This window comes from Rattus norvegicus, chromosome 5, assembly GCF_021556685.1.
Source record: "Rattus norvegicus strain SHRSP/BbbUtx chromosome 5, alternate assembly SHRSP_T2T, whole genome shotgun sequence".
Lineage (NCBI taxonomy): Eukaryota > Metazoa > Chordata > Mammalia > Rodentia > Muridae > Rattus > Rattus norvegicus.
The window spans coordinates 119,374,688-119,393,249 of NC_141538.1; the positions used below are offsets into that span (position 1 = coordinate 119,374,688).

Consider the following 18,562-nt stretch of genomic DNA (forward strand, 5'->3'; position numbering starts at 1 on the left):
CTGTCATTAGTTAATTCCCAAGCTCTTAGATTTGTAAATCTAGTAAAACGTTCCAATGCTACTGCTGAGCTGTAGTCCAGCAGTAGAGTAGCTGCAGTGTGTGTGTGTGTGTGTGTTTCCGACTTCATTCAGTCACTGAGCATAAAAAATCAAATGTATGAATCAATGTAGATGCTCTTTCCTTGGTCCCTCCCCACCCCATCTGCTTCTCTTTGGCTTTGTTTTCTACTAGGCTGACTGGGCAATGACCCTAGTGCTGGATTTAGCTTTACTTTTAGATCACAGTAATACACGTCTGAGAATTTTCCTAAAACAATTTTCATTAGAGGGTGTGTCAGCTCAGATCTTCAAATTGTTTCCCTAGAGAGACTTCACAGCCTCGGTTCACACGGGGAACTGTCCCCCGGTGTATTTACCAGCTCTGATGGATACTCAGACTTTCTTAACTGGTAGTCAGTTATGGCTAGTGGGATTTCAAATAAACAGGAGGGAAGTGCTCATAGGCGTGAGAAGTCGCTTTTTTTTTTTTTAAAGATTGATTTATTTTCATCTGTACAAATGTTTTGTCCAGATGTATCATGTGAACCAAGTGCATGCGTGGTCCTCAGAGGTCAGAAGAAGCCATCAGAGTCTCTGGAATTGGAGCTACTGACTGTTATGAGCCACCATGTAATTTCAAGCTGGGAACAGAACTCAGGTCTTCTGCCATAGCAGCAAACGTTTTGAGCCCCTGAGACATCTCTCCAGCCCCTTAGAAGATGCTTTTATTGGTGCCCTGGTAATAGCCATAGCCCTTACTTCACAAGCCTACAGTAACCTCTGCTCACTCACCCCAAGGGGGACAAGAAGGGCAGGTGCTTTTGCCCAGAAAGTCCCAGCAACTGTATCTTAAGCAGATAAATAAATGGGGGCTCTGGATTTAAAGTAATACCACACTTTTCTCACTCTTTCTGTTGCAGGATGCCTGATCACACTGTGAGACCCAAGATTGGGTTATTTACTGGAAAAACCGATTTCTAGTTGTGGTGTGACTCAGTCCTAGCGCTCACCTTTAATCTAAGAACTTCCTGCTGATCATAAACAGGATTTCCTAAAACCAACCATAGGTCAGCGGGCAGAGCGAGTAACCAGTTGATAGGGACTGAACATAGGAAATAGTCGTAGAGACTAAGAGGTAGTCAGGAGGATGGATAGCAAGATGCACAGGGATCCCGGCCCGCAGCAGCTCTCTGCTCCCAAACCCCGTGGGAGAGAGACCTCACCGCCTGATCAGGTGGGCACTCCTGAGGCTGCAGAGCGGAGGAGACCACCAACACTGCCCACCCCTGCCCACATCCCTGGCCCAAGAGGCAACTGTATAAGGCCTCTGGGTTCCCGTAGGGGAGGGCCCAGGAGCGGCAGGATCCCTGTGCCTGAGACACCGCCAGAACCTGAAGGAAACAGACCGGATAAACAGTTCTCTGCACCCAAATCCCGTGGGAGGGAGAGCTAAACCTTCAGAGAGGCGGACACGCCTGGGAAACCAGAAGAGACTGCACTCTGTGCACATCCAGACGCCAGAGGAAAACACCAAACGCCATCTGGAACCCTGGTGCACGGAGGCTCCCGGAAAGAGCGGCGCAGATCTTCCCGGTTGCTGCCTCCGCGGAGAGGACTTAGGCAGTACCCCACGAGCAAACTTGAGCCTTGGAACCACAGATAGGACCAACTTTTCCCCTGCAAGAAACCTGCCTGGTGAACTCAAGACACAGGCCCACAGGAACAGCTGAAGACCTGTAGAGAGGAAAAACTACACGCCCGAAAGCAGAACACTCTGTCCCCATAACTGGCTGAAAGAAAACAGGAAAACAGGTCTACAGCACTCCTGACACACAGGCTTATAGGACAGTCTAGCCACGGTCAGAAATAGCAGAACAAAGTAACACTAGAGATAATCTGATGGCGAGAGGCAAGCGCAGGAACCCAAGCAACAGAAACCAAGACTACATGGCATCATCGGAGCCCAATTCTCCCACCAAAGCAAACACTGAATATCCAAACACACCAGAAAAGCAAGATCTAGTTTCAAAATCATATTTGATCATGATGCTGGAGGACTTCAAGAAAGACATAAAGAACTCCCTTAGAGAACAAGTAGAAGCCTACAGAGAGGAATTGCAAAAATCCCTGAAAGAATTCCAGGAAAACACAATCAAACAGTTGAAGGAATTAAAAATGGAAATAGAAGCAATCAAGAAAGAACACATGGAAACAACCCTGGACATAGAAAATCAAAAGAAAAGACAAGGAGCTGTAGATACAAGCTTCACCAACAGAATACAAGAGATGGAAGAGAGAATCTCGGGAGCAGAAGATTCCATAGAAATCATTGACTCAACTGTCAAAGATAATGTAAAGCGGAAAAAGCTACTGGTCCAAAACATACAGGAAATCCAGGACTCAATGAGAAGATCAAACCTAAGGATAATAGGTATAGAAGAGAGTGAAGACTCCCAGCTCAAAGGACCAGTAAATATCTTCAACAAAATCATAGAAGAAAACTTCCCTAACCTAAAAAAAGAGATACCCATAGGCATACAAGAAGCCTACAGAACTCCAAATAGATTGGACCAGAAAAGAAACACCTCCCGTCACATAATTGTCAAAACACCAAACGCACAAAATAAAGAAAGAATATTAAAAGCAGTAAGGGAAAAAGGTCAAGTAACATATAAAGGCAGACCTATCAGAATCACACCAGACTTTTCGCCAGAAACTATGAAGGCCAGAAGATCCTGGACAGATGTCATACAGACCCTAAGAGAACACAAATGCCAGCCCAGGTTACTGTATCCTGCAAAACTCTCAATTAACATAGATGGAGAAACCAAGATATTCCATGACAAAACCAAATTTACACAATATCTTTCTACAAATCCAGCACTACAAAGGATAATAAAGGGTAAAGCCCAACATAAGGAGGCAAGCTATACCCTAGAAGAAGCAAGAAACTAATCGTCTTGGCAACAAAACAAGGAGAATGAAAGCACACAAACATAACCTCACATCCAAATATGAATATAACAGGAAGCAATAATCACTATTCCTTAATATCTCTCAATATCAATGGCCTCAACTCCCCAATAAAAAGACATAGATTAACAAACTGGATACGCAATGAGGACCCTGCATTCTGCTGCCTACAGGAAACACACCTCAGAGACAAAGACAGACACTACCTCAGAGTGAAAGGCTGGAAAACAACTTTCCAAGCAAATGGTCAGAAGAAGCAAGCTGGAGTAGCCATTCTAATATCAAATAAAATCAATTTTCAATTAAAAGTCATCAAAAAAGATAAGGAAGGACACTTCATATTCATCAAAGGAAAAATCCACCAAGATGAACTCTCAATCCTCATCTTCGGTTGGTTTATATACAAGTGTGCAATTTCTAGGCTTGAAAGTAAAATGATGCTATCTGGTGCTGGATAGAGGAGCCTTATTTTTTATTATGGCAGCTTGCTATTTTTGTAATATGGTGATTTGGTTGAACACATTAAAGTACAGTAGTAACTGATCTCCCCCTCTTCCTGGATGAGTGAGGAGATGATTAAATGTTGATGTCAGCATCCATGAGCATATTCAGATGAGCTTCTGCTTCTGTTGAAAAGGATGCTGTGTTTGATTGTGGTCCGAAGCTTTGAAGCACTACTTGGCATCTCCTTCCTTGGAGGTCTCACTGTTTAAACATAACAGATTTGATAGCTCGTTGGTAAGGTGAGGTCCAGCTTGTCTCCACTAGGTCATCTTCATGTGAATCCGGTGGTTATACGGATTTGTTCTAGGGATATTTCATTTTTTTAATAACGGTTTTAGCTGACATTCATGGAGAGAATGAATCCTTAGAAGTGTGCCACTAGTGAAAGGAAATCCTGTCTAGAGTATGTTTCTTTACAAAGCTGTGTCACACCATCCTTTGGGCCCTCTGCTGGAAAAGTAGAATCAAGTCTCAAATAATGCCTTTTAAATTGTATCCTCTAGTATTATAGATGTAGGACAGTACTGTATCATACCTCTGTGGATGTAAAATAGCTTGTACCTGCTTTATGATACGTAGTAGTGACCGTGCTTTATCAGAGCTGTTTTTAATGATGTTGCTCAGAATGTTTTCTTTCCAGATGATGATTGAGAAGCTAATTTAAAAAAAAATGGTGCCAGGTACCACAAGAGTAACAGAACTGTGCTGTTTTCTCGGGTTTTGTTTTTTTACTTTTTTTTTTTTTTAATGGAGTGTGCTGGATGTCTCTACAGTTTTGTTCAGATGACTGCAGAACCTGGAAAAGCTGTTGCTGCTGTTGATGCATAACACACTGCTATTATTGGTCTTTTTATATAAATATAAATATATATATACAGATATATAATTTGAATTTTTTGAAACTTTACCTGTGCTGTCAACTTTGGAAAAAAGTATCCCCGTTTACTGTGTTGAGTTGGCACTGTACAGAAATTAACAGCCATATTGGTCTAGAAATGTTGAACTTAAGTTTTTTCCATTTGTACAGGGGTAACACACTGTATTAAATATGTAAGGTCTTATATACGTGGGTTTGATTACAAAAACTAATAAAGTATTCTCTAAATAAAAAAAAAGATGCACAGGAAGTAGGAGGGAGGGATAGCAAGATGCACAGGAAGTAGGAGGGAGGGATAGCAAGATGCACAGGAAGTAGGAGGGAGGGATAGCAAGATGCACAGGAAGTAGGAGGGAGGGACATCCAATCTGAGGGGTTTTGAGACCTTGCGAACTTCCTTTTGGGATGTTGGCTATGGAGGGATGGCGGCTGGCTGCTTTCTCTACCTCTCTGGGCTAGCAGGCTTTCACCGTAGCATCTGGCTCCTGAGTCTTCATTGGTAAATTTGAAAGGTTAAAATTTTGTAAGAAAAAACAAAACTTTAAATTGTTCTATACTATATTTTCAATACTACTCCAACCCCAATAGCTAGAATGATTTGTGTGTCCTCCAGAGGGCAAATATATGTAGATATATACATGTCTACAATATTACATTTTTATAAGGAAAACATCTATTTGGGGAAATTTGTCTGAAAAGTGGGGGGAATATATATATATTATAAAATATATAATATTTATAATTTGAGAAATAATAGTCTGATTGCTGATCTCTTGATAATGTTTTTAGCTTAATAATTAAATTGAAGTCAAATGGGAAGGTGATTGTTTTCTGTTGTGTTCATGACTAGGATGATAATTCTTATGAAACCAGATAGAAGTGTTCCACAGCCCGGAAAAGTGAGGGAGAAAATGAACAGCCCTGGTGACATCACATTTAACGATAGTGTGTTACTCACAACTGCTTGTGTTTCAAGAGCTAGAGAGTAGACCAGGCCTGGTGGCACAGTCCTGTCATGACAGCTTCTCAGATGGTGGGGAAAGTTCTGCCTGAGACAGAATTGAGACTGTCTCAAAATACACAAGTGCTGTATGCAGTTCAGCGGTCAAGCCCTTGCAGTATATGTGAGACCATAGGTTTCATGCCTGATACCACAGTAAATTACACCTGGATACAGAGGGAGCCTTTGCTTATGAGATCCACAAAGCCTTAAGGTGGGGACTAAATTGTACTTGTTGCCAGGGCTCTCTTTACCACAAGGCTGCTTGTATTCTCTTTAGTTGGCTCAAATATAATGCTAAGACTAATGCATGAGTCCCTGTGTTCATGGGTATAACCTAAGAATCAATTGATCGTCACTGACTGAGAAACCCAACTCGGACTCTCTAAAGTAAAACACTTTATAGCCTGAGTCCATTAATCAATCCTTAGAAGATACGTTCAAATCCTAGAGACTTAAAAACTTCGTGCCAAGGCACAGAGAGAAAATAAATTTAGGGTATACAGGACAGCTGGGGGTTACCATCATTCCCACGTATGATTTTGTTTTATAACGAGTTCATCAAATTCCAAAGCCCACCATGTGTATAATTAAGTATTCTAACACATGAGACCCATCCTTCGTCATCTCTATTTTTATCTTGAAACTTCATTTTCACCTCAAGTATTTTGAACATCCCAGGCGTGCATGTGTTACTTAGGCAGTGACAAAATGGGATAAAGGAGGCACACAATTCAAGTGCAGTCAAATGCTCTCCAAAAGCCCGAGATTCGAACCATGAATGAAGCATTGTAGTTCTGTGCATTTTAGTAGAAAAGGTAAGAGGTTAACAAATTTTCATGTTGCTTCAAGGCCCCTTTTTTGCTTTGTTTGCAGTTTTATCAGCAAATAACCGTTGCATACAGTGTTGGGTTTTCAATAAGGACAGTTTCTTCTAAGTGTTTTGTGTATGTTGAACATAGTCACCCCTTCCATTCCTCTCCTAAGTTCTCCCTTCCTCCTTTCCTGCTTCTCCCATCCACCCTCTTCCACTAGTCTTTCACCAATTTCCTTTCTGCTCTACTGTAATATACATATATGTATTACATATATCCCATACATATGTTATAGCTATAGTATTTATATATTAAATTTATATTATAAATTATATAATATTTATACATTAAAAAGATACATTATTCACCTTTCTATGCTTGACTTATTTCACTTAATATGATCTCCCATTGCAGAAATATATATATACATAATTTTTATATACAACAATATAATTTAATTTTTCTTTATGACTGAATAAGACTTGGTCATAAATGTGTACCACATTTTCTTTACTGGTTCATTTGTTGGTGATTTATAACTTGGCTACATGATGATCTCTGGAATGTACTGAGACGTAGACCAGAGGAATACAGCTGTCATATAATAGTCCTCATTTAGATTTTTGAGAAATTTCCATGCTGACTTTTATAGTGCCTGAACCAGCTTGCATTCCCACCAGTATGGACTAAGAGTGTCCATTTCCCCACGTCCTCAACACATTCATTGCTTTTCTAAGGAGAGCCGTTCTGGGTGCAGCGAGGTGAAGTCTCAATGTGGTTTTAATTTGCATTTCCCAGATGACTAAGGACACTGAGCATTTTTTTATATGACTATTGGTCGTCTGTACTTCATCTTTAGGAAGTGTCTGTTCATTTCATACCCGTTTATTGCTTGGGTTGGTTGATTGATTCGGGTTTTGTTTGGTTGGTTTTGGTGTTTCGTTCTTTGAGGGTTTTTTTCTTTCATAACTTCAAACCTATGCATCTTGACCATATTTCTCCCCTGCACTCTTCTCTCTTATCCCTCTAGCCCTTCCACCAGGCCCCTTCTTTGTCCCAGGCCCTTCCCCACCCCTGTATTACTTTTCTTCCCTTTCCTTCCCTCCCCGAATACGCAGAGATATTTACTTGAGCAAGAGCAACTGACCTTCCAGTGGCTACACCCCTGAGGACCTGAGTCCCTTTACCCCTAATTGCACTATACAGCTCTTCCCAGGGGGATGGGTCCCAGTGAGGCTCTCCCCTCGTGACGGAATGGTGATAGGCCCCATCTTTTGCAAGTCCTATGCAGTTAGCCACAACTGCTTTGAGTCCATGGTTGTAAAACCTGTGTCATGTACAGACTATAATATTTCACGGTATTTGTTCCCACCTCCTTTGTTGATTCCCACCCTTTCTTCTATGTTCCCTGAGCCGGGTATGTGGGGGATTCGTACGTTTCATGGCTACCACTGAGCACCCAACAGTCACTCAGCCTCAGTGGTTTGACAGGTTCTGAGCCTTTGCATTGACTGTTGCCCACTGCGAACAGGAGCTTCTTCAGTCATTTCTGACAGCAGCATTAGTCAGGGGGATCAGCGTGCAATTTTATTTTATTTTCTTTCCTTCCCTCTTCTCCCCCACCCTCCTCCTTTTCCTTCTCTTTTGGTGTGTTTTTTCTTAATCTAGTTTTGGAATCCATGTAATTCAGACTTTGTACAATGAGTTTGGCAATGTCTTCTCTGCTTTATGGAACAGTTTGGGAAGGATTAGTAGTCTTTTTAAACATCTAGTAAAATTCAGCTGTGAATGTTCTGGGCCTTTTTCCTTTTTTTTTTTTTATCTTTATTAACTTGAGTATTTCTTATTTACATTTTGATTGTTATTCCCTTTCCCGGTTTCCTGGCCAACATCCCCCTAACTCCTCCCCCTCCCCTTCTATATGGGTGTTTCCCTCCCCATCCTCCCCCCATTACCACCCTCCCCCCAACAATCACATTCACTGGGGGGTTCAGTCTTAGCAGGACCCAGGGCTTCCCCTTCCACTGGTGCTCTTACTAGGATATTCATTGCTACCTATGAGGTCAGAGTCCAGGGTCAGTCCATGTATAGTCTTTAGGTAGTGGCTTAGTCCCTGGAAGCTCTGGTTGCTTGACATTGTTGTACATATGGGGTCTCGAGCCCCTTCAAGCTCTTCCAGTTCTTTCTCTGATTCCTTCAACGGGGGACCTATTCTCAGTTCAGTGGTTTGCTGCTGGCATTCGCCTCTGTATTTGCTGTATTCTGGCTGTGTCTCTCAGGAGCGATCTACATCCGACTCCTGTCGGTCTGCACTTCTTTGCTTCATCCATCTTGTCTAATTGGGTGGCTGTATATGCATGGGCCACATGTGGGGCAGGCTCTGAATGGGTGTTGGTCCTGGGATTTTTATTAGTTAGTTGGGAGGCATATTATTACTCCAGTCTCATTGCTTGTTATGTATGGGATAAATTTAATTCACTTACAGCTTGTTTAATTTTAATAAATAACATGTTCCTGGACATTTACTAGTTCTTCTAGATTCTTCAGCTTCAAAGTATCTTCTTATTAAGAGTGACAATCACCTGAATTCCATCGTGTCTGTCCTTTTGAATATTAATTTTATTAACTTGGATCATTTTTTTCTTGCATTTGTTTGGTTTGGCTGAGTCGATCTTTTTATGGTTTTGAAAAACTAACTCTTCATTATTTGTATTTTTCTTTTTGCTTCCATTTCATTACTTCTGTCATGATCTTTATTAATATCCATCTATTGATTATGACTTTCTTTGTCTTATTTGTATATTCATGCTCCATGCATAAGTGATTCAAACTGTAATGTCCTTTTGGTGAGTTGTGCCTACATACTGACCTTTTCAACTTTAATTTTGTTTGGTTTAAAGTTTATTTTGTCGTATATCAGAATTGCTAGCTACCCTTGCTTGCTTTTTTAGTAGCATTATACACTTTTCCATATGTTCACCCCAAAGCTTATGTTTGTTTTTTGTCAGTGAGTTGTATTTTCTTCTTCCTCTGGCTCCCTGACCCCCACTAAGACAAAGTTACTCTGTGTAGCCCTGGCTGTCTCGGAACTCCCTCTGCAGACCAGGCTAGCCTCAGACTCAGAGATCTGCCTGCCTCTGCCTCCTGAGGGCTGGGCTTAAAGGCCTGTGCCTCTGCAGGGCTCTTTCTTTCTTTCTTTCTTTCTTTCTTTCTTTCTTTCTTTCTTTCTTTCTTTCTTAATGATCTGTGAGTGTGTGTACGTGTGTGTGTGTGTGTGTGTGTGTGTGTGTATGTGTGTGTGTGTAGTCATAGATAGTTGTGAGCTGTCATGTGGGTGCTGGGAATTAAACCTCAGTCCTCTGCAAGAACAGCCAGTGAGTACTCTTAATTGCTAAGCCATCTTAACCCTGGGCTGTATTTCATACAGACAACAATAGGCAGATCCCTTTTTTAAATATTTATTTATTTATTTTATGTATGTGAGTACAATGTTGCTGTCTTCAGACACACCAGAAGAGGGCATCAGATCCCATTACAGATGGTCGTGAGCCACCATGTGGTTGCTGGGAATTGAACTCAGGACCTCTGGAAGAGCAGCCAGTGCTCTTAACCCCTGAGCCATCTCTCCAGCCTGGCAGATCCCATTTTTAAATCTAGTCTGCTGATCTGTGTCTTTTGATTGGACAATTGAGACCAGTAATATTCTGTTTCAGGCTAAGACTGTAGGGACTTATGTCGCATGTATGAAGCCATGCCAAACCATTCTCTGCACTAAAAAGAAGCAAAGAAAATCTTTCAGCTTCATCATTGAAGGTTACACGTTAATTTCTGTCAGTTTGTTGTTTCTGTCGTGTTTGCTTCTTTTCTCCTCCTTCCTTCCCTCCTCATCTACTGTTCCAGTGTGGTTTATTCTTCCCTGTGGCCTCATGAATGTGTTTGTTTTTCCTTCCTTTGAGTAGTTTTTGTAGTGCTGGCTAGTGATCATGAGAATTCTTTTGGTTTTCCTTTCTTCGATTATGAAAAACTGGTACTGTCTTCTGGGTTGGAGGTTGTTGTTTCAAGTTTTAAAAACATTGTTTTGTTGAATTTCCACTGAGAAGTTTGTTATTCTCACAAGTTTGCCCTCCTATGTGACTTTGTGTCTTTCTTTGTCAGTCTTTGGTATACGTTTTTGTCTATATATTTAGTGTTTCAATTGTAAAATGACATGGTGGAGAGTTTTTTCTGATTTTGTTGGATTGGTGCTCTAAATGCCTCCTATATTTGAATGGGCATTTCTTTCTCTAGATCTAGGTCTTTTTTTTTTTAAAAAGATTTATTCATTTATTTTATGAATATGAGTACACTATAGCTGTTTTTCAGACACACCTTCAGAAGAGGGCATCAGATCCTATTACAGATGGTTGTGAGCCACCATGTGGTTGCTGGGAATTGAACTCAGGACCTCTGGAAGATCAGTCAGTGCTCTTAACCGATGAGCCATCTCTCCAGCCGCCCCCCCCCCCTTTTTTTGCACTGTGGTTTTATTGAATATGTTTTCTGTGCCCTTAGCTTGAAATTCCCCCAGTTTTATACTCATGGTGCCAAAATTCGCTCTTTTAATGGCTCCCATAGACCTCATACACTCTGCTCATACTCCCTGTAATATGTTGTTATCTGTAAGTTACTCGGGCTCTGACGTCCTGTCTTCCATGCCATCTGTTCTATTAATGAGTCTTTATTTATTGATCTTTTCTCTTCCTGACATTTAAATTTTATTTTCTTGGAGGCTGAAGGAATGGCTTAGCAGAGCAAACCACTTTCTGCCTTTCCAAAGAACTTGAGTTCAGTTTCCAGCACCCACATGAGGCAACTTGTAACCTCTGTAACTGCAGCTCCAGAGGAACCCAGTGACTCTGAGCTCTACAGGCACCTGAATTCACACTCGCATTCACACAGCCACATACAGACACACACACACAGACACAGACACACAGACACACATACACACACACTCACATTCACACAGCCACATACAGACACACACACACAGACACACACACAGAGACACACACACACACATACACACACACTCACATTCACACAGCCACATACAGCCACACACACACACACACAGCCACAGCCACAGCCACATACAGACACAGACAAACACACACACACACAGAGCCACATACAGACACACACACAAACACACAGAGTCACATACAGACATACACACACACACAAACACACACACTCACACACAAACACACACACTCACACACACGTGTGTGTGTTTCTTGTTGGTGCATTAGATCTTGCGTTGTTGGTTGGACTTTGTTTTAAGCGCTCCTTTTCTTTTCAGTAGAAGTATTTGCAGTGTTGAAGCAGGCAGGCTATGGTAGGTTGAGCTGTCATTTCTCCCCTGTGGGGTCACTCTGTCACAGCCCACATGATCAGACACCAGAGCAGATATCTGGTACCACTCTGCAAGTAGACTACTATCTAAAGAACCAATCACACCTGGAGATGCCCATTTGAAAATATGGTAATAGTCAATTTGACCCCATTACTCTGGAATAAAGAAGCACAGGGAGTACTGTGTGTTAAGATATTAGATACTAAAGATACAAATGTAAAGGAATAAACAGCAATAATTAGTATCAGTAAGTCAGAGGAAACAGAGACGGGAAAAATAGACACAGGAACGGTAAACGGAGGGAGGAGATGAAGCCGCTGCGTCTAAAGGTGGATGAAAAGAAAAAGGTGAAGGATTGCAACCAGGTAACTAAAGATCCCTGCTCTCTTTCTGACTAAGAAAGAGAGGCTGAGACAGGGAGACCCCAAACTCCCCATCCTAGGTCCTTTGGAAAACCCCATCAAACAGAAGAAAAAAAATCAGGTAGAAAGAGAACATATTGGACAAAGCTGGTCCACTATTCTGACGTCACATACCGTGAGGAATACAAGTGAGGGAAGAGGTCATGGTCTCTCACCCGGGGGATGGTGCAGCCCACCTGGGAGGCCTTTCGAAGAGACATGCTCTGGCTGTCAGTCACACCCCTGGGTGACCCAGTGCAGGGTTTAAGCTCGTGTGCAAAGCTGGTGCCCTGTGGCTCACTCCAGACCATGGCTCAGTCCAGATTTTCGTAGCACTCAACGCTGAGGGTCTGGGTCAGTTCCCCCAATTATCTACAGGTTTTCTGCAGACCAGGTTTCATTGTACCATCGCATGCAAACACTTTTCTGAGTCCCAAAATGTGGGGTTTAGGAAAGGCCTTTTGCTTTTTTCGGGTTGCCAAGCAACTGACTCCACGGATATCTTTTAAAAATGGCCTCTTGGCCTTGGTCAGAAAGAGAAGGTTTTTCCCTAGGCTCTGTCCCCTCTGTCTGTGGATACAGTCACCCATATGGCTTTTGTTCTCCACCCTCTTCTGTTAATAGGGTCTCATATAGTCCAAGCTGGCCTGGAATTGGCTATGTAGTCAAGGGTGACCTCGAACTTCTGATCCCCCTCCTAACTTCTAAGTGGTGAGATGCACCCCCGCGCCCTGTTAATCAAGAGTTAGGATTGACCCCAGGATTTGTGGATGCTAGGCAAACACTTATCAACTGAGCTACCCCCACTCTCTCTCTTTAAGCCAGGGACAGGCTCCATCTCACTGGGAGAAGAGCGAGCGCTCCCCAGATAGGGCTCTGTTATGGCCTTTGGACTATTTATTCTTTAGAGTTTTATTTTACTTTGTTGCTGAAGCTAGTGTTTCTTGCCATATCCACCTCGTAGGTTAGCTGAAGTCCCCTGTCTTCAGTTCCCTCTCAGAAGATTCTAGCATCTGTGTCCTCCGGAATTTTTACCCTTTGACATTTTCAGGTCACTCTTTCCGCGGCTGCGGACCAATCGGTGCTATGATATGAGTGCCACCTACTGTTCATAGGCACAAATACATTTCAGAGCCCCGTGGCAGTCCTCTTGAATTGTTTCAGTGTTCTTTGTTGAAGACTTCCTTTCCCCGAATTACACTTGTTTTTTACCTTAAGATTTTCTTCGATTTCCAGGTGTCCGTTAAATACCCAATTAATTCATCAACTACTTCTGCATACTCTCTCCTTTAACTCAGAAGCCCTGATTTTTTTCAGTTACTCAAGTCTAACAATTTAAATTATTAATGTAGAAGGTTTTACATATTTAAAAAGCCTATGATCTAGAATATTTAAAAAAGAAATGGACTCAAACCTTATTGATTACTTTTTGTGCTAGGCACCAAATATCAGGGAAACAATTTTTAAAAAAAAAAATCTCAGTATAAAGCAAACAATAAGCAATAAAATGAAAATATAAGTGTCCTGCATGAAGGAAAATTGGGAGAGGAAAGTCCCTGTGAGATCCTGAAGGGTGACCTGAGCTCCAGACTCAGAGAAGAGAAGAGCCTAATCATTTCGTGTGTGCACACTACCGCCGTTTACACAGAGACAAGTCACACGGGTTCTTTTCCTAAACAAGCCTACAGCCTAGTACAGGGAGTGGACACACAGGAAAAAATTTTATTCCCATCTCTTTTTATCTAAATGCAGGGGGAAATTATCAATTTGCACTGAAGCTACAAACATCCAAGGACCCCAAAAGTCAAAGATGTAAGAGTAAAGTCTGGAGATCAACTGAGAGACGCTGGAGGACACCAGGGGAAGGGAAGAGACCCGCACAGCCCTCCGGTAAATGACAGTGTGACATAGAAGGAACTTAACAGTGCAGGGAATAAGACCCAGGTCAGACCCAGGGCATCGGCCTGGTGTGGGGAACTCTTCGTTCCAGTGAGAGGAAATGTGAACCACAGAAGGTGAGACCCGTAGGTGATGACAGAGAGGCTCGGCACATCTGTATGGTATTCTTAGAATTGATGTTTTAAAGAAAAAAAAGAAAGCTGGGCACTGGTGGTACATGCCTTTAATCCCAGCACTCAAGAGGATCTCTGAGTTTGAGGCCAGCCTGGTGTATAGAGTGAGTTCCAGGATAGCCAGGGCTACACAGAGAAACCCTGTCTCCTTTAGAAAAAACAGAAAAGAGAAGGCCAGGCAGACCAAAGGGGACAGCAGCATTGGGAAAGAGAGGAAAGACACTGGAAAGCCCCACTTCTGGTCACTAGGAAGTCCTGGGAGCTGTTTTTGAAAGATCTCTACTAACTTGGCAGCTTACAGAGCCCATTGCATGAACTGCACTGGTGACCCAAGATTACAAAGAACTGTCCAAGAGTGCGGCAGACATCTGAGGTATGGGAAGGAATATCAAGTCCAGACCGGATGAAGTAAGTGGTCTGCACTACACTCACTCCTCAGTTCATCTACTTCTCCCTGTTATGGTTACTCCTTGTTTGTCTTTAGTACCCAATGTCAATTTGACAGGCCAACTCTGTCTTATTATGTCCCACCCCCTCCCCTCTTGCAGAAAACCCAAGTCTGGTTCCCAGCACCTACATGCTGGCTCACCACAGCCTATAACTCCAGCTCTAGGGGATCCAATTCCCTCTCTGACCTCTGCAAACACCAGGCACACAGGTGGTACAAAAGCACACATGCACTCATACACATAAAATGAAAAAAAAATAAATCTTTTTAAAAAGAAAGAGGTATGGTGGTTTGAATATGCTTGGTCCATTCAAAGTGGCACTATTAGGACATGTGGCCTTGTTGGAATAGGTGTGGCCTTACTGGAGGAAGTCTGTCACTGTGTAGGTGGGCTTTGAGGTCTCCTAGAGCCCAAGTTCCAGCCAGTGCAGAAGCGAGCCTCCTCCAAGCTACTCACAGAAGAGACTCTCCTTCTGCCTGCCTTCTGATCAAGATGTGGAAACCTCGGCTCCTCCCTAGCACTGTGTCTGCCATGTTTCCTGTCACGAGGATAATGAACTCAACCTGTGAACCTGTAAGCCAGCCCCAATTAAATGTTGTCCTTTATAAGAGTTGTCTTGGTCATGGTGTCTCTTCACAGCAACAAAACCCTAACTAAGACAAGGAGTTAAAGAGTTGGCTTAGAATTGCTCTTCCAGAGGGCCTGAGTTCAGTTCCCAGCATTCCACATGGGTGACTCACAACTACATGTAACTCTAGGTTCAGGGTTTCCAACACCTTCTTCTGGTGTCCAGAGGCATTCTCTCACATGTGGTGCACATGCACATGCGTGCATACGCACACACACACACACACACACACACACACACTTTTTAAATTAAGTTAAAAATAAAACAGGATCCATCTATTTGTTGCTTCCAAAGCACGCATCTGAAGGACAGATTTAACATTAGAACGATTGGTTGGAAAGAGATGTTCCAAACAAATGGGACTTGGAATCAAATAGGAGTCGTGGTTCTTATTCTGACAAAATAGACTTCAAACCAAACTTAATCATACGTCGTTACTGCTTTATTTGGTGGTGTGAACCTGGGGAAGTGGAGCCTAACAATGGGATGACTCCCGACATCTCCCCCAACCCTTCTTTTTTAACGCAGTACGTTCAGAGTGGTTTTGATTGGAGATGTTGATAAATCTGATTGTTGAGTGATGCACACGAATCCTGTAAGTTGGCAAGTTATGAAGGCATCGAATTATATTAGATTCGTGAAAGCATTATACGTTATACTCTGCCACCTGGAATGGGGTCCACTCCTTCTATGGCTTAGCTATTCCTTCAGCCATACCTTGAAAGAACTGTCTGGTAAGCAATGCGAAAATGGACCAAGAACTTCCTGCTTTAACTGTTTATCATCAGAACTAAAATCGCCTCACAAATCTCGTGAGTGATATTTAATCTGTTCCTGGGTTTAGTTCTATTGCTTAAATTCTATGGGGTAAGACAGGAAGTAGAATTTCCATCACGTATCACCAGACATTTGTTTTTGCATAAATCTGATCTGATCCCCCAACCAGTTGACTGTTGTTAACTCTATCTGATTCTATCTGCTCGTCAATATTTGTCTGTCATATTCATAATATGACACTGAGGGAATTGTTGATATGACAGTCTTGTCGTTTTGGTACAAAATCCTGAATTTGTATCGATGTACGTAGTGCTACACCAACCACAGGACCAGTTGTTGCAATAGTGAATTCCTATGATGGCAACAATAAGCCATTCAATAAAATACTTTGTCCTTTTCAGTAATGTATCAAGAACATGTATCATAACCAGCCACAGGCCCTTCTTCCCATCCTAGACATTAATCAAATAATGGACTTTAAGAACTTCTTGAAGGGAACATTGTTGATGCATGCATATAATTTACTATTAAAACAATCACACTTTTCAAAGTAAGATTAAAGGCTTCTCAGTATCTAATGAGATTATCGTGTAATTTTTTCTTACAGTTTGTTTATATGGTGGATTACATTGATGGATTTTCATACATTGAACCATCCCCATCCCTGCTTCCTGAGGATAAAGCCTACTTGATTATTATGGATTTTTTAATGCATCCCTGGATTCAGTTTCCAGGAATTTATTGGGTATTTTTGCATCATGTTCATAAGAGAATCAGTCTGGAGTTCTCTTTCTTTGTTGAGTCTTTGTGTGGTTTAGGTATCAGGGTGACTGTAACCTCATAGAATGAGTTTGGCATGTTGCTTCTGCTTCTATTTTGTGGAATAGTTTGAGGGATGATGGTATTAACTCTTCTTTGAAAGTCTGGTAGAATTCTGCTCTAAAACCATCTGGCCCTGGCTTTTATTGGTTGGGAGACTTTTAATGACTGCTTCTATCTCTTTAGGAGTTATGGGGTTGTTTATATAGTTTACCTGATCTCGACTGAACCTCGCTAAGTGGTATCGGTCTAGAAAATTGTCCATTTTGTTAAAATTTTCCAATTTTGTGGAGTACAGGCTTTTCAAATAAGGCCCAATGATTCTTTGAATTTCCTCAGTGTCTGTTGTTATATCTCCCGTTTCATTTCTGATTTTGTTTATTTGGATACTGTCTCTCTGTCTTTTGGTTTGTTAAGGGTCTATCTTGTTGACTTTCTCAAGAACCAGTTCTTGGTTTTGTTGATTCTTTATATTGTTTTCTTTGTTTCAAACTGATTGATTTCAGCCTGATTTTGATAGTATTAGAGAGATCATGGATACAAAGCACATACCTAAACACAATCAAAGCAATATACAGCAAACCAATTGCCAACATCAAGCTAAATGGAGAGAAACTTAAAACAATTCCACTAAAATCAGGGACAAGACAAGGCTGCCCACCCTCTCTGTATCTATTCACTATAGTACTTGAAGTTCTAGCCAGAACACGAAGACAAATAAAGGAGATATAAATTGGAAATCAAGAAGTCAAAGTATCACTATTTGCAGATGATATGATATACATCTACCAGAAAAAATTCTACCAGAGAACTCCTACAATTAATGAACACCTTGAGCAAAGTGGCTGGATACAAAACAAACACAAAGAAATCAGTAGCCATCCGTTATACAAATGATAGATAGGCAGAGAAAGAAAATGACGAAATAACACCCTTTACAATAGGTGTGAATAATATAAAATACCTTGGTATAAGAATAAGCAAGCAAGTGAAAGATCTGTATGACAAGAACTTCAAGTACCCGATGAAAGAAATTGAAGTAGATAGCAGAAGAGGGAGAGACCTCCCATGTTCATGGTAGTGAAAAATGGCCATCTTACCAAGAAAAATCTAAAAATTCAGTGCAATCCCCATCATAATTCCAACACAATTCTTTACAGACCTTGAAAGAGCAATTCTCAACTTCATATGGGAAACTAAAAAACCCTGGATAGCTAAAACAATCCTGAACAATAAAAAAACCTCAGGAGGAATCACCATCCCTGACCTCAAGCTGTGCTACAGAGCAATAGGGATTAAAAACTGTATTGGTACAGACATGTTGATCAATGGAATCGAATAAAAGCCCACACACCCATGGATACTTGATTTTTTTATAAAGAAGTCAAAAGCATATAATGGAAAAAAGAAAGCATCTTCAACAAATGGTGCTGATCTAACTGGATGTCTACATGTAGAAGAGTGAAAATAAATCCATATTTACTACCCTTCTCAAAGCTCAAATCCAAGTGGATCAAAGACCTCAACATAAAACTAGATATGCCAAATCTCATAAAAAAGAAAGTGGGAAATAACCTTGAACACGTTGATACAAGAGACAATTTCCTGAACAGAACACCAATGGCTCAGGCTGTAAGATCAACCATTGATAAATGGGACCTCATGAAACTACAACGCTTCTGTACAGCAAAGGACACTGTCAATAGGGTGAAACGGCAGCCTACAGATTGGGAAAGGATCTCCTCAATCCTACATCTGACAGAGAGCTAATATACAGAATTTATAAAGAACTCAAGAGTTGGATACCAAT

The 18,562-nt window shown here is 41.5% G+C and overlaps 1 long non-coding RNA gene across 1 annotated transcript; it reads left to right on the forward strand.

Annotated features, from left to right (window-relative positions):
- Positions 1-4,789: 4,789 nt before the first annotated feature.
- Positions 4,790-15,126, forward strand: LOC148005931 (uncharacterized). The gene is made up of 4 exons (XR_015620989.1): positions 4,790-4,892; positions 13,760-13,897; positions 14,374-14,487; positions 14,879-15,126. It is a non-coding gene; the product is annotated as an uncharacterized LOC148005931 (long non-coding RNA).
- Positions 15,127-18,562: the final 3,436 nt, after the last annotated feature.